This window comes from Sarcophilus harrisii, chromosome 2 (assembly GCF_902635505.1).
Source record: "Sarcophilus harrisii chromosome 2, mSarHar1.11, whole genome shotgun sequence".
Classification (NCBI taxonomy): domain Eukaryota; kingdom Metazoa; phylum Chordata; class Mammalia; order Dasyuromorphia; family Dasyuridae; genus Sarcophilus; species Sarcophilus harrisii.
Genome location: NC_045427.1, coordinates 33,132,210 through 33,145,038, shown reverse-complemented (window position 1 = coordinate 33,145,038; position 12,829 = coordinate 33,132,210). Strand labels below are relative to the sequence as shown.

General features: G+C 38.3%; 1 pseudogene and 1 gene segment (V, D, J or C); both read left to right on the top strand.

Moving 5' to 3' along the window:
- Positions 1-12,829, top strand: part of LOC100935631 — an 824,790-nt gene that overhangs the window by 106,353 nt on the left and 705,608 nt on the right.
- LOC100931104 lies at positions 2,464-3,405 on the top strand (annotated as a pseudogene).

Here is a 12,829-nt window from a genome sequence, read left to right as displayed (position 1 = left end):
CGCATCACAGTCTGTCAGATACTCACTGGAGTCTGGCCCTTCCAGCTCAGCCATGCACATCCATGCTGTGAGAGCCCTTTTGTCACGTCCTTCCTAAGTGTACTAGGAGGGCTCCCCCCAAACCACAGGCCCCTTCTCCATTTTTCTGGACATTCTCAGAAGAGCAAGGAGCACAGCATGATCCCATAGCTGTTCTGTTCTCTTGCCACCTGCCTTATTTCTGGGCCTAGATTCTGGATGACATCCTTTCTTCTCTCCCATCTTAAGAGTTCTTTGTTTCCATTGGCCATTCTCCGCCATGTGCCTCTTCTTTGACTTCTCTAAGCTCTTCTAGGAAAACTAGAAAAATGTGGATTGCAATGATGTAAATGAAAACAAAAACATCATGAGAAACCTGAATGCTTCATCCCTGCAATGACTAAGCTTGACCCAGGAGAGCTGAGAAACTGGCTCTTTATGCTAATTTACTCGTCCTGCAAGGACACTCAGAACACTGGCAACGGAATACACTGGCACCAGTAAGAAAGGAAGCCTTACTGACCTGGGAGATGACAGGAACATACTTGTAATTAAATAAGATTAAAAACAAAAGAAACCATAAAATTATCAGACATCAAAGTAAAAAAAATATTTATTATATGGAGTTTGTTGTTTTATGTTCTATTTTTGTGAATAATAACAGCTGCAACAACAATGATATAGTGCTTTCTGGTTTGGAAAGTGTTTTTCAAATATTCATTTTTTTCACCCACACAACCACACTCCTAGCAGTTCGGTGCTATTTTTATGGTCAATTTAGAGATGAGGAGCTGAAGTAGATGGAGGAAAGTGACTTGGGCAAGGTTTAACAACTATTAAGTGTTAGAGGCTAGATTTGAATTCAGAGCTTCCTGATTCCAGGTCCAGTGTGCTATCCACTGCCCTGCCTGGTCATCTCTAGTCAGCTTTGGTTGGCAAGAGAAGGTCCCAAAATATTGGAAACTCTTGTGTCTGGTGGCAGAATGTTAATCTATAAATGTTGGGAGCTGCAGTCTCTAAGCTGCTTGGCAAAGCCCAGAACTGAGATCAAATGTGCACAGCACTCATGCAGGAACAACATTCCTTCTATGATTCCCATTAGTGGACCAATATTTCCTACATTATTTACACATGGCTTGATTACAGCCCTAAACATTATCTAAAAAAATCTGGTGACAAGGGGAATTTGGGGAAGAAATGATTCCACAGGCATATTCTGTCCTAATAAAACTAATCTCTCACTGAGACAGATGATAAAGGAGAGACCATGGAAAGCATTGTCATTATGGGAGAGAATCTAAATGTCCAGGAAATAATGGTGTTTAACTATTTAGACTCAGAAAAGATCAGTATGTCTAGGAACCAAAAGATGGCTAAAGTATCACTAGGAATTGCCCTAAATGCCTACGAACACGGTTCCAAGTGTGGGGAATAGATAAGGTGAAGAACTTACAGGGATGTATGAATTTTTTTTCTGTAATTTATTATTTCTGTGTTTCCCCTATGACCTGTATAATAGGTGCAGGCCCATATTTACTTGAGCCTTGGCCAGCTAGAAACATATTTACTTAACCTGAGCTGATGACATTTATTGGTATTTGACATTTATCGATATTTAGTCTGTTAGCTGGACCACTATGTGCTTAAGCCTGAAGGCCTGACTTTCTGTTTCCTTGAAATCAGGAGATTAAGGGAAACAGAAACCTTCCATTCCAATCTCCCCAAATAGCAACAACCAATTAGATGCCTCCCCCTCCCCTTCTCAATGCTCTATTACTTGTGATGTAATTTCTTGTATAAAAGCTATGCATTTTTGCTACTTCTTTAGCCCTCCTACCACAAGCTTTCTCTTTCTTATCTCGTGATGGGACGGCTCATCCTCCAGAGGTTTTCAATAAACAACTTTCCTGCCTTCTACTGAGTAATCTCTAAGTAGTTATTTTGCGTAAGGGTCTTCTACATCCCTCACACAAGTCAGGGAAATAGAGGAATCAAACAATCCATAGAATTGACAAATACATAAGTAAACTAACAAAAGCCACTGACATTTAACCTTGTATAACATTTACCTTTCATTATTGGCTTTGCACAATATAGTCATTAAGATCTACACAACTATATATACATATGTGTTTGACTGCATATGACTATGTATGTTTATGTTTATAAATATCTACGTGCAAATGAAACCTTCTATCATTAAAGGTATGTGAAAAGGAGGTGAAAAGGAGGAGAAAAAATAAAGTAATAAGTGCACAGCAGATACAATGGAAGCTCGGCCTCAGGGCTCTGGTACTGCCTCATCACGCGGAGCCGGCTTGATCTCGTCATCTTCCGTCATGAGCTGGAGGCAGGCGGCCCTGGGCCTCTGAGTGTGGCCCCGGATCCCAGGTAGCCCCACGGCCTCGGTGGCAACGTCAGCGGCCCACGGGGCGGAGGAGCGGGATGCCAGAGCGGGATGCCAGAGTGAGCCCAAGCCCGACACCTGAGGCGTCCACCCGCAGGGACTTTTACCGGCTGCGCTCCTTTGTTTGCAGCATGTTGGGCCAAAACCACCATCGCACCTTTGCATCGACTTAAGATATTACTACAGGCCCATAATCACCGTTACAAACATTTAGGAGGGTTTCTGCTTTCTGCGCTGTCCCCAAAAAGGAAGCTTAGCTTGAGTTGTATAAAGCAAATGGAGCAATGACGATTAGAATTTTTCCATATGATGCAATTCGGTTTATGTCCTTTGACGGTTATAAAAAGTGAATTACCACGAAACTTGGGATTTTTGGATATATGCGCCCGCTAAGGGCTGGCTCCATGGCAGGTATGACAGCAGTCATCTGGACTCACCCACATGACATGGTTAGAGTTTCCCTGGCGTTGCAGGTGAAAGGAGAACACACATACATTGTTGATGCATTCAGAACAATGTATGCAAAGGAAGGTGGCTTTCAGGGATTTTACAGAGGACTGATGCCTACTGTTGGAGGAAGGGCTCCCCAGGCAAGGCTTTCACTTTTTACTTGTGGCACCTTAATGAGTGTTGGTCTCTCCAGTGCTCCTACTTTACTTGGAAGACCTTCATTGGACAACCCTAATGTCTTCCTTTTGAAAAGGCATATAAACCTGCTTTGTGGTGGTGTTGCTGGAGCAATAGCACAGACTATATCTTATCCACTTGACATAGCTCATCATAGAATGCAACTAGGGACTGTTCTCCCAGATTCTGAAAAGGGCTTTACATGTTGAAGACACTGAAGTGTCTATGGACCCCTTGAGATTCGAAGAGGGCTCTATCCGGGCCTATCCCTTAACTACATTCGCTATGTTCCCTCCCAAGCCTTGGCATTCACAACCTATTAGCTCATGAAGCAATTCTTGCGCCTCAACTAAAGTCATGTTTTTCCTTAAAAAACTATCCTGGCAGACACACGTATATCTATTATATAAATATATGTATTTGCATAATGTTTTACTTTACTATTGGCAGTGGGAGGAGGGGTGGTGTGTAGATTAAATGAAATCTCCAATTACTCTCTGGCACTGGACTACTCCATATATATATATATTAAAGCCAAAAACAAGAAGTGTTTCATGTTATTTTTTTGATGCCATAATTTGTGGTTTCCCAATATGAAACATCCTTAAGTCAATCTGGATAATTTATTTCACTTGATTAGTTTAATTAAAATAACTAAAAATTAAAAAAAAAAAAGGTGCACAGCAGAGAGCAAAAGAAAAACCACAAAGAAGCAAAAAATGGGCCAATCTGAAAAAATATGTAGTATTTATTATGTAAGTTTTTCTTGACATGAAAATTCATTGGTTTATTTTGAATTTTCTATGGATGGCTGTGTAATTGGCAAAGTTGCTTTTTTCTTTACCATTTTGTATTTAAGCTTAAATTTTTTTTAAATTCTTTTTTAAAATAACCCAGGGATAATGTAATTCCATGTCTTCATTTTAGAGATAACTAAATTGAGATCCATTCTATATTCTAGACAATAAATGACACTGATAAGTAAAAAAAAAATTTATAATATAGTAATTCCTAAATTGATAAGAGGATATGATAAGATATGAATAGACATTTTCTATTTTTCTATCTATCTATTTTTCAATGAAGCAATAAATAATATATTGTCATATAACAAAATTGCTCTACAACACTAGTGATTAGAGAAGTACAAATTAAAACAGCTTTGAGATATTAACAAATAACTTTCAAATTGACTAAAATGATAGAAAGGGAAATTATAAATGTTACAGGGGATGAGGAAAATTGGAACACTGACTTACTGTTGGTGGAACAAAAAACTGACAATCAATTTTGGACAGCAATCCGAAGTGTGCCCAAGAAGTTATAAAACTGTGTATACACTTTGAGCCAGCAATGCCTCTCTTTGATACCTTTACCAAGGTAATAAAGAGAAAAGGTAAAGAACTTTAAACAAAATATTAAAATCTGATGGCAGCTGTCTTTGTGCTGGCAAAGAACTGGAAGCTTAGGAGATGCCCAACAAGTGGGTCATCACTCAGTTGCTATAAATGATTAAAGGCTTTAAACACAGAAAAACATAATTAACAAAAATTAAATCAGCACATTGATTAGAAAACTAAGTCAATACACAGCCTTCAAGGGACTTTAGCCTGACATGACAGTTTTGGGGAATAGAAAGGATTATAATATCTTTTAGGGGTTAAAATTACCAATAATTCAGTTACTTTAAAGGAAAGCTCTTAAGATCATTCTGCCTTTCTCCTTCCCCCTGCCTCCATCTGTTGATTTGCATGTTTCCCCAGGGACAGCCTCAGATGCTCAGACCCAGATAAATGCCAGCTCATGGGTGAGGTCTCTGCTCAGCAGCATCCAAGGCCAGGGGAGGAGATGGGGGCCCAGGCTCAGCTCCTCTGCTCTCTGCTGCTCTGGATCTCAGGTGAGGGAGCCTGTACATGCTCCATTGCTTTCTGGCCATTCCTGGGATGTATCTGAGGGAGGTTAGGAGAGAGGAAGGAGATTCGGCCTGTTCCCTTTTCCTTGTTTTTTCTGAATTGAAAGTCCAGGAAAATGAAGTCATTTAGATCATGTTCTGTCTTTTCTTTTTGATTCCAGGTTCCAGAGGGGCCATTGTGGTGACTCAGTCTCCAGAATTTTTGTCAGTGTCTCCAGGAGAGAGGGTCACCATTAACTGCAAGACCAGCTCCGATGTTAGTAATATTGTAGGTTGGTTCCAACAGAAGCCAGGGGAGGCTCCCAAGCTTCTAATTTATCGTTCAACTACCCTGCATACTGGGGTCCCTGCCCGGTTCAGTGGCAGTGGGTCTGGGACAGATTATTCTCTCACTATCAGCAAAGTGGAGGCTGCCGATGCTGCAGTCTATCACTGTCTTCAATATGATAACTGGCCTCCCACAGTGATACAGCCCCAAACAAAAACCTAGCCTGCAGCTGCTGAGGAAGACATCAGGGCCCCAGGGGTTTCTCCTTCCCCTCAGCAGGAACAAGGGCAGCTTGCCTGAGCTGCCTCAGGGAGAGGTTTCCAGGTCTCAGAGGAAGATGCTGGGGCTGTGACAAGTTCTGACCTTGATTATTTTTTCCCAGTCACTTTTACAGGAGTGACACAATCTAAATAATTAGGTCATACCCCCAAAGTGGGTTTCCCTACCCCAAACCTGACTAAGAACTCCCTGTTCAGATCCTTAAGAAATGCTCTTCTAGCCTTTGCTGGGAGAACTCTGGTGCAGGGCAACTAACTCCCACAGGAGCAGTGGATGGAGCCAGGCAGGTGGTCAGGAAGGCCTGAGTTCAAATCAGCCACTTCCTTGCTGTATGATGCTGGGCAAGTCACTTAACCTTTGTTTCAATTTTCTTGTCTGTTAAATGGGGATCACATTAGCAGCTGCCTCCTGGGGTTTTTCTGAGGATCAAGTGAGAAAATTATGAGAACTGCTCAGGAGTGTGGCTGGCACCTAGTAGGAACAGTAGTTGTTATTGTTATTAATGGCATTAATACTGGATCATCAATTACTCTTCTCATTGCCAGGGAGTCTCTTCTTAGCTTAAGTCTAAACCTGGCCTTTCTGCGCCTTCCCTACTTTGCTCACATTTCTGGGCTTTGGTATCTGAACAAGTCCCATCCCCACCCTTGTCACATCCCCTTGAAGGCTTGCAGGCAGATACTACAAGCCCCATATTGGGCCTCCCCCAAGCTCAGCCTTCCTAGTCCTTCAGACAACCTTCCTGTCTCTGGGCCTCTGGCCCTTTCCCCATCCTGGCTGCCTCCCTCTGCCTGCACACCAGCCTGTCTCAGGGCATTCTCATTGGGCACCAAGGAGTGAAAGCAGGATTTCAGGCATCTCTGACCAGGGCAAGCCTAGAACAGCCTGGGACCTGGGAGGGAGTTACTGACCTGCTGACTGAGAAGTGATGGACACAAAGAACAGAGACCTATATGTCAGACACGGCTCCTCTGAGGATTCAGTTTGTTGGACTCTTTATTTGTGGTATCACTGAGGCAGAACATCAGAAGAGTGTCACAGTCTGTCCGACACTCATCGGAGTCTGGGCCTTAGAGAGAAGGGAAAGTTGGGCAGTTAATTGCCAAGAATAGGTGAAATTTATTTTTCTATCCCACCTTAGTGACTGTTTTCTCTCTTTCAGATAAATTCTGATCTCTTTACTTGGGGGAAGAAAAGTGACTTGAAGAACACCATGCTATCCCCAAGTTAGTAGGACAAAATGAAATGCTCCCGAAAATAACAGCCTCAAGGGTATAGTTGTTTTTTAAAAGAGTACATGCGTGTGTTTGTGTGTGTATGTGTGTGTGTAGATCTTTGGTAGAAAATGGATGCATTGACTCTTGTTAGGATGTTGGAAAATGAAAGGAGAGAACAAATGAAAAAAAGAGCTATAGAGATATTAAAGGTGCTGTCCCCTTTAATAGTAATATTTTCCTTACATAAATTAGGATCATAATAAGAGACAGAGACTGAGACAGAAACATAGACAGCAAGAGATAGATTATCTGAAAAACATGAAGCTATTTGAACTCTTAAAATGTGATATATCCATTGCCATCAATAAATTAAGCTATGACAGGAAAAAACAGTAATTTTTTAGTAATTTCCTGTTCCAGAGTACTAAAATATTTATTTTTCAAATGGATGACAGTAATATTGTTTTCCTGAACCTCATATCCAAGATAAAACGGAAACAATCTCAAGTCTTATCAAACACCACAACTACCTATTTCTAGTGCTTAGTAGAGGCACCACTGGCACTGTCAGAAGAAACAAAGAAGCATTTCAGTAGTATGAAGTCGTGGATAAGAAACTAAAGGTCCTGGGGATCTGGGTGACTTTTGCTCATTGTTGTTCATTAAAGGAAAAAGATGCAGAAGAGAAAAATTATATTTAACCGCATACATCATGAGAAAGAATGAGACATACTTGTAATTAATTATGATTTAAAATAAAAGAAAACCATAAAATTATCAGAAGTCAAAATAAACAAAAAATTCATTATATGGACTTTGAAGTTTTATGTGCTATTTTTGGAAATAATAATAACAGTTACAACAATAATAATGCCATTTATAGTCTTTCAAGTTTGGAAGGTGTTTTTCAAATATTCATTTTTTCACCCACACAACCACACTCCTAGCAGTTCAGTGCTATTTTTATGGCCAATTTAGAGATGAGGAGTGGAAATAGACAGAAGAAAATGACTTATCCAGAGTTTCACAAATATTAAATGTTAGAGGTTGGATTTGAATTCAGAGTTTCCTGATTCCAGGTCCAGTGTGCTAGCCACTGCACTGCCTGGTCATCTCTACTCAGGCTTGGTTGCCAAGGGAAGGTCTCAAAATAATGGAAACACTCGTGTCTGGTGGCACAATGTTAATCGATAAATGCAGCCTCAGTATTCTAATATCCCAGCAGTGCAATAGATCTGATCCTGCAGCAGATCTGATTCTGGAGGCTGCCAAGGATGGAGAAGGGATGCAACCAGGAGCCAGGGTCTGTGTGGGGAAGAGTTTCTTGTTCCCCTCACCTGGGACGGGGGCAGCTTGTCTAGGCTGCCTTAGGGGGAGGGTTCTAGGTCTCACAGGAAGTTTCTGGGGCTCAATTTCTATCCCAGTTAATTACTAACCTAAATAATTAGTTTACACCCCAGAAATCTTGCCTGAAGACCTTTAGAGCAGGGAGTCTAGCTACTGAGGGAATTACTGAGTAAGTTCGGTGTCAATTGTCTTCAGTGTATTTTTTAAAATTTAATTCACCCCACTTTTTTTCATCACTACTGCTAATCTCACTCAACACTTACCTGATGCACAACTCCTCACTAATTAAAACTGACAGAATGAAAGGAATAGAAACAATAACATTGTAAGATATAAAGAGTCCATTAAGATGAATCCACTCCCTAGCTGTGCCAAGAAATGTACATCTCTGTACCTTATGTCCATCACTTTTTTTTGCCAGGAGGTAGGTAGCACATTTAATTCGTCATTGCTCCTCTGGAGACATGATTGCCTTGGTCATTATACTGGTCAGAGTTTCTCCCTCATCTTTGCTGGATCCAAGACAGTTTGTTGAATAGAAGCCACATGAGTCTCTTCTAGGTTATTAGTTCTTTCCCTCCCCTGTTAGGTCAACATGAATCCATAAGTGACAGAAACTCTTTCTCGAAAGTATTTTTTGAAAGAGAATTAAATGGGCTGCAGTAGACAGATCATTGACTGTGGGGTTTATGAAATGGTTTCAATCTATCTTTATTACCTCTGTGAGTATAAGATAGACTATAATCTATCCAAATTTAATAATAAGAGGAGAAATTCATAAAATATTTTTATATTTACAAAGAATTTCTCACATGCTTGATTATTTAATTTTTACTCAGTTATTTTTCTTCATCCAAAATACTTGATAATTCTGTTTCATCACTATTTAGGATTATATCCCTATTTCCTGCATAAAAAAGTACCCAAAATCTCATAAGAATTTTAGAATTCTTATTATCCATATGAAAGAAAGACTGTGGAAAAACCTCCAGAAAGGAAGTATTTCAAATCCTAAGGAATGATTCCACATCACACATGACAGCAAATTCTAGTAAAAGGCATAGAAGATTTACAAAATCAATGGCCTGAAGACCAAATATCATTTATTCTGCAAATTTCAGTTTATTCATGCAGGGAACAAGACTAGGAAGTATCAAAGAGATAAATAGAGTTTTAATAACAGGAACTAAAAAAATAAAGGCAAGAATGAGTCATCAGGAGAAAGGAGACAGAAAAAAAGTGTTAGATGAGAACTTAGATCAAGAAGACTTCTGAGTTCCTGTCAAGCTGTAGTTACGATGCTAATTTATGTAATAAATTTATTGTTGGTTAGAGCTACATGTAGTAGTAAAGGGTACACCTAGTAATAAATGTCATTATTCCTGACTTATTCTATCTTGTACTAGAGAATAACATACTATCATTGTTCTATTAATTTAACTGAGTGAATATAGTATATTATTTGGCCACCAGATGGTGGGGTATACACATATTAATAGCCTACTCCATTTATTTCTCAAGAGAAATATTTATTCAAGACCAGTAATTCAAGTCAAGTCAATTTCAACTGAGGTCTACTAGTATTACATGAACATATTCCAAAATTACACAAATACAAATCTTTCCTCAACTTCTCAAGCTCCAAATTGATAAACTTACTTCAATTGTCTTTCAAGTTTTGAGAACTGAAAATGTCATTATTAATGGTTATGTGGTATATCAATAGAATTAGAGAGCACAGGAAGTACAAGCAGGTCATAAATGAGATTATTAATCTAGGTTTGATTGGTTTATCTTTCTCACTTCCTGGCCCTTAGCCCTTCTGTCACTGATCTGAAGGGAATCTGAAGTCAACAGGATTGACTAATTTTAAAATTAGTGAGAGCTACACACACAAAAAAGAAACAGGGGAGGACATGTGTGATATGCAGTTGCTGAGAATAATGAAAGTGGTTGTGTTGTCAAGTTATCAAGGGGAGATAATTGATTATAAAGGTTTTAAGTTAAGGTTTATCTATCATATACTTAAGCAAAGCTTGTAAAAATATATATATTTCATAAGTGTCATGGAACTGAGTCAAAAGGGAGAAGCTACATTTTTGTATTCTTTCAGTTAGATAGCACAGAGATTAGCTAAAATGAAGAAAGAGAAGAAGTAAGATGTCCATGAATTGTAAATAAAGGCTAAAATTCTACAAATGAATTACATGTAAAACTCCTCTCTTTAAATTTCAACATACAAGTGTCTAGTGTTTAGATCAGAAAAAAATACCCAAACAAATAAAATTTCACAACCCTAGGAAGCAATTTGGACCTCAACTATCACTGTGATAGTGGAACCAAGTTAACGACTTAACTATTACTCAAAAAGAAAAGCATAGTATGGGAAGGGGAGTGGGATTTTCAATGAAAAAGCATTCTTGTCAGGCTATACAAGAAAGCAAGTGGGGAAGCAGTTCAGAAAATATTTGGATAAAGTCCAGAGAGAGAGAAACTCAAGTGTTGTTGCCATTAGAATAGACCACCTGGACAGCAAGAACAACAGATGAGATGGAGAAAGAGATGACATTCTTCATTCAGAGGCATGATGTAGTGATGATGAGGGGACTTCAGTTATCTAAATATCTGCTTGAAGTCTCTTCATATGCCGAAATAAGAGCCCCTAATAATTTCTGGGCTTAATGAAATTGTCTTAATGAAAATTTTCTTCCTTCAAAAGACATAGTAATCAGCAAGGGGAAATCCTATTCTACATTTAATTCTCCCTAATTGTGAGGGAATAAAAATGATGGGAAATTTATAGGAAAGGAAATTATTCTTTCTTGATACTATAGTCTGGGATAGGAAAAATGGACATTACCTGATATATAATTAATGCCCTAGATTTGAGGAAAACATATTTCAAAGGGGTAAGCTAAAAGATAACTAGAATACTCTGAACTTATCTTCAGCAGAAGATGGTATCCTAGGAAGCTTTGGAAATTTTTACATGAAATCCTAAATACAGGGAAATAATTTAAAGAGAAAGAAAAATGGTATTTCTCTTGACATACCAATGAAATGAACAGGAAATTGACAAAGAACAGAGATCTAACATGTTTAAAATTAAATTTTATTTTTCTCAGTGAACAAAAACTGGTTTATTTCCCTCTCACATCCTCAACACTGAAAAAGTAAAGAAAAACAAAACCCTTATAACAAATCAAACAGCTTCTCACATTGTTCATGTCTAAAAATTTACATTTCATTCTGTAGCTTGAGTCTTCTTGATCTCTTCAAATCATACTTAATAATTGCATTGATTAGAATTCTTACAACTTCTGCATGTAGTGAAAGATGTCAATATAACTTCCTGGAATCACCCTTGCAGCAAACTGTGGCATTTAATGGATTATATCATTGTAAAGATGTAAAATGGGCACAATAGTGCTGGATCGACCATAGTCTTACCCTATCTAAGATAAATATTTGCATTCAACAAAAGTGGTGTTACCAAGGCAAGATTACTACTAAGAGACTTAATGTCAACAGATTCTATCAGGGCTTCTCTAGTAAGAACAGTTTGTTGATAACTTGGAAGGAAAGCAAAGTCAACACGTTATTAGAAATAGTGTAGCAGAAAGAATAGGCAGTTTTCAGAGATTTGCTACACGGCACCCCATTTATTCCTCTGTGTCAGAACACACACAAGCATCATATGCAATGGGGAAAAACTGGATCCTTTCCCAGTAAGATCAGGAGTGACACAAGGTTGCCCACTATCACCATTATTATTCAATATTGTATTAGAAACCTTAGTCTCGGCAATAAGAGTTGAGAAAGAGATTAAAGGAAAAAGAGTAGGTAATAAGGAAACCAAATTATCACTCTTTGCAGATGATATGATGGTATACTTAAAGAACCCCAGAGATTCTACTAAAAAGCTATTAGAAATAATTCATACCTTTAGCAAAGTTGCAGGATACAAAATAAATCCACATAAATCCTCAGCATATTTATACATCAACAAAATCCAACAGCAAGAGATACAAAGAGAAATTCCATCCAAAATAACCATCGATAGCATAAAATATTTGGGAATCTATTTACCAAAGGAAAGTCAGGAATTATATGAGCAAAATTACAAAACACTTTCCACACAAATAAAGTTAGACTTAAATAACTGGAAAAATATTAAGTGCCTTTGGATAGGCTGAGCAAATATCTATACCAATCAGACTCCCAAGAAACTATTTTAATGATCTAGAAAAAAATAACAACAAAATTCATATGGAAGAACAAAAGGTCAAGAATCTCAAGGGAATTAATGAAAAAAAATCAAATGAAGGTGGCCTAGCTGTACTTGAACTAAAACTATATTATAAAGCATCAATCACCAAAAACATTTGGTATTAGCTAAGAAATAGATTAGTTGATCAGTGGAATAGGGTAGGTTCACAAGACAAAATAGACAATAACTATAGCAATGACAAACCCAAAGTTCCCAACTTTGGGGATAAGAATTCATTATTTGACAAAAACTGCTGGGAACTGGAAATTAGTTTGGCAGAAATTAGGCATGGACCCACACTTAACACCATACACCAAGATAAGATCAAAATGGGTCCATGATTTGGGCATAAAGAATGAGATTATAAATAAATTAGAGGAACATAGGATAATTTACCTCTCAGACTTGTGGAGGAGGAAGGAATTTGTGACCAAATATGAACTAGAAATCATTATTGATCACAAAAGAGAAAACTTTGATTATA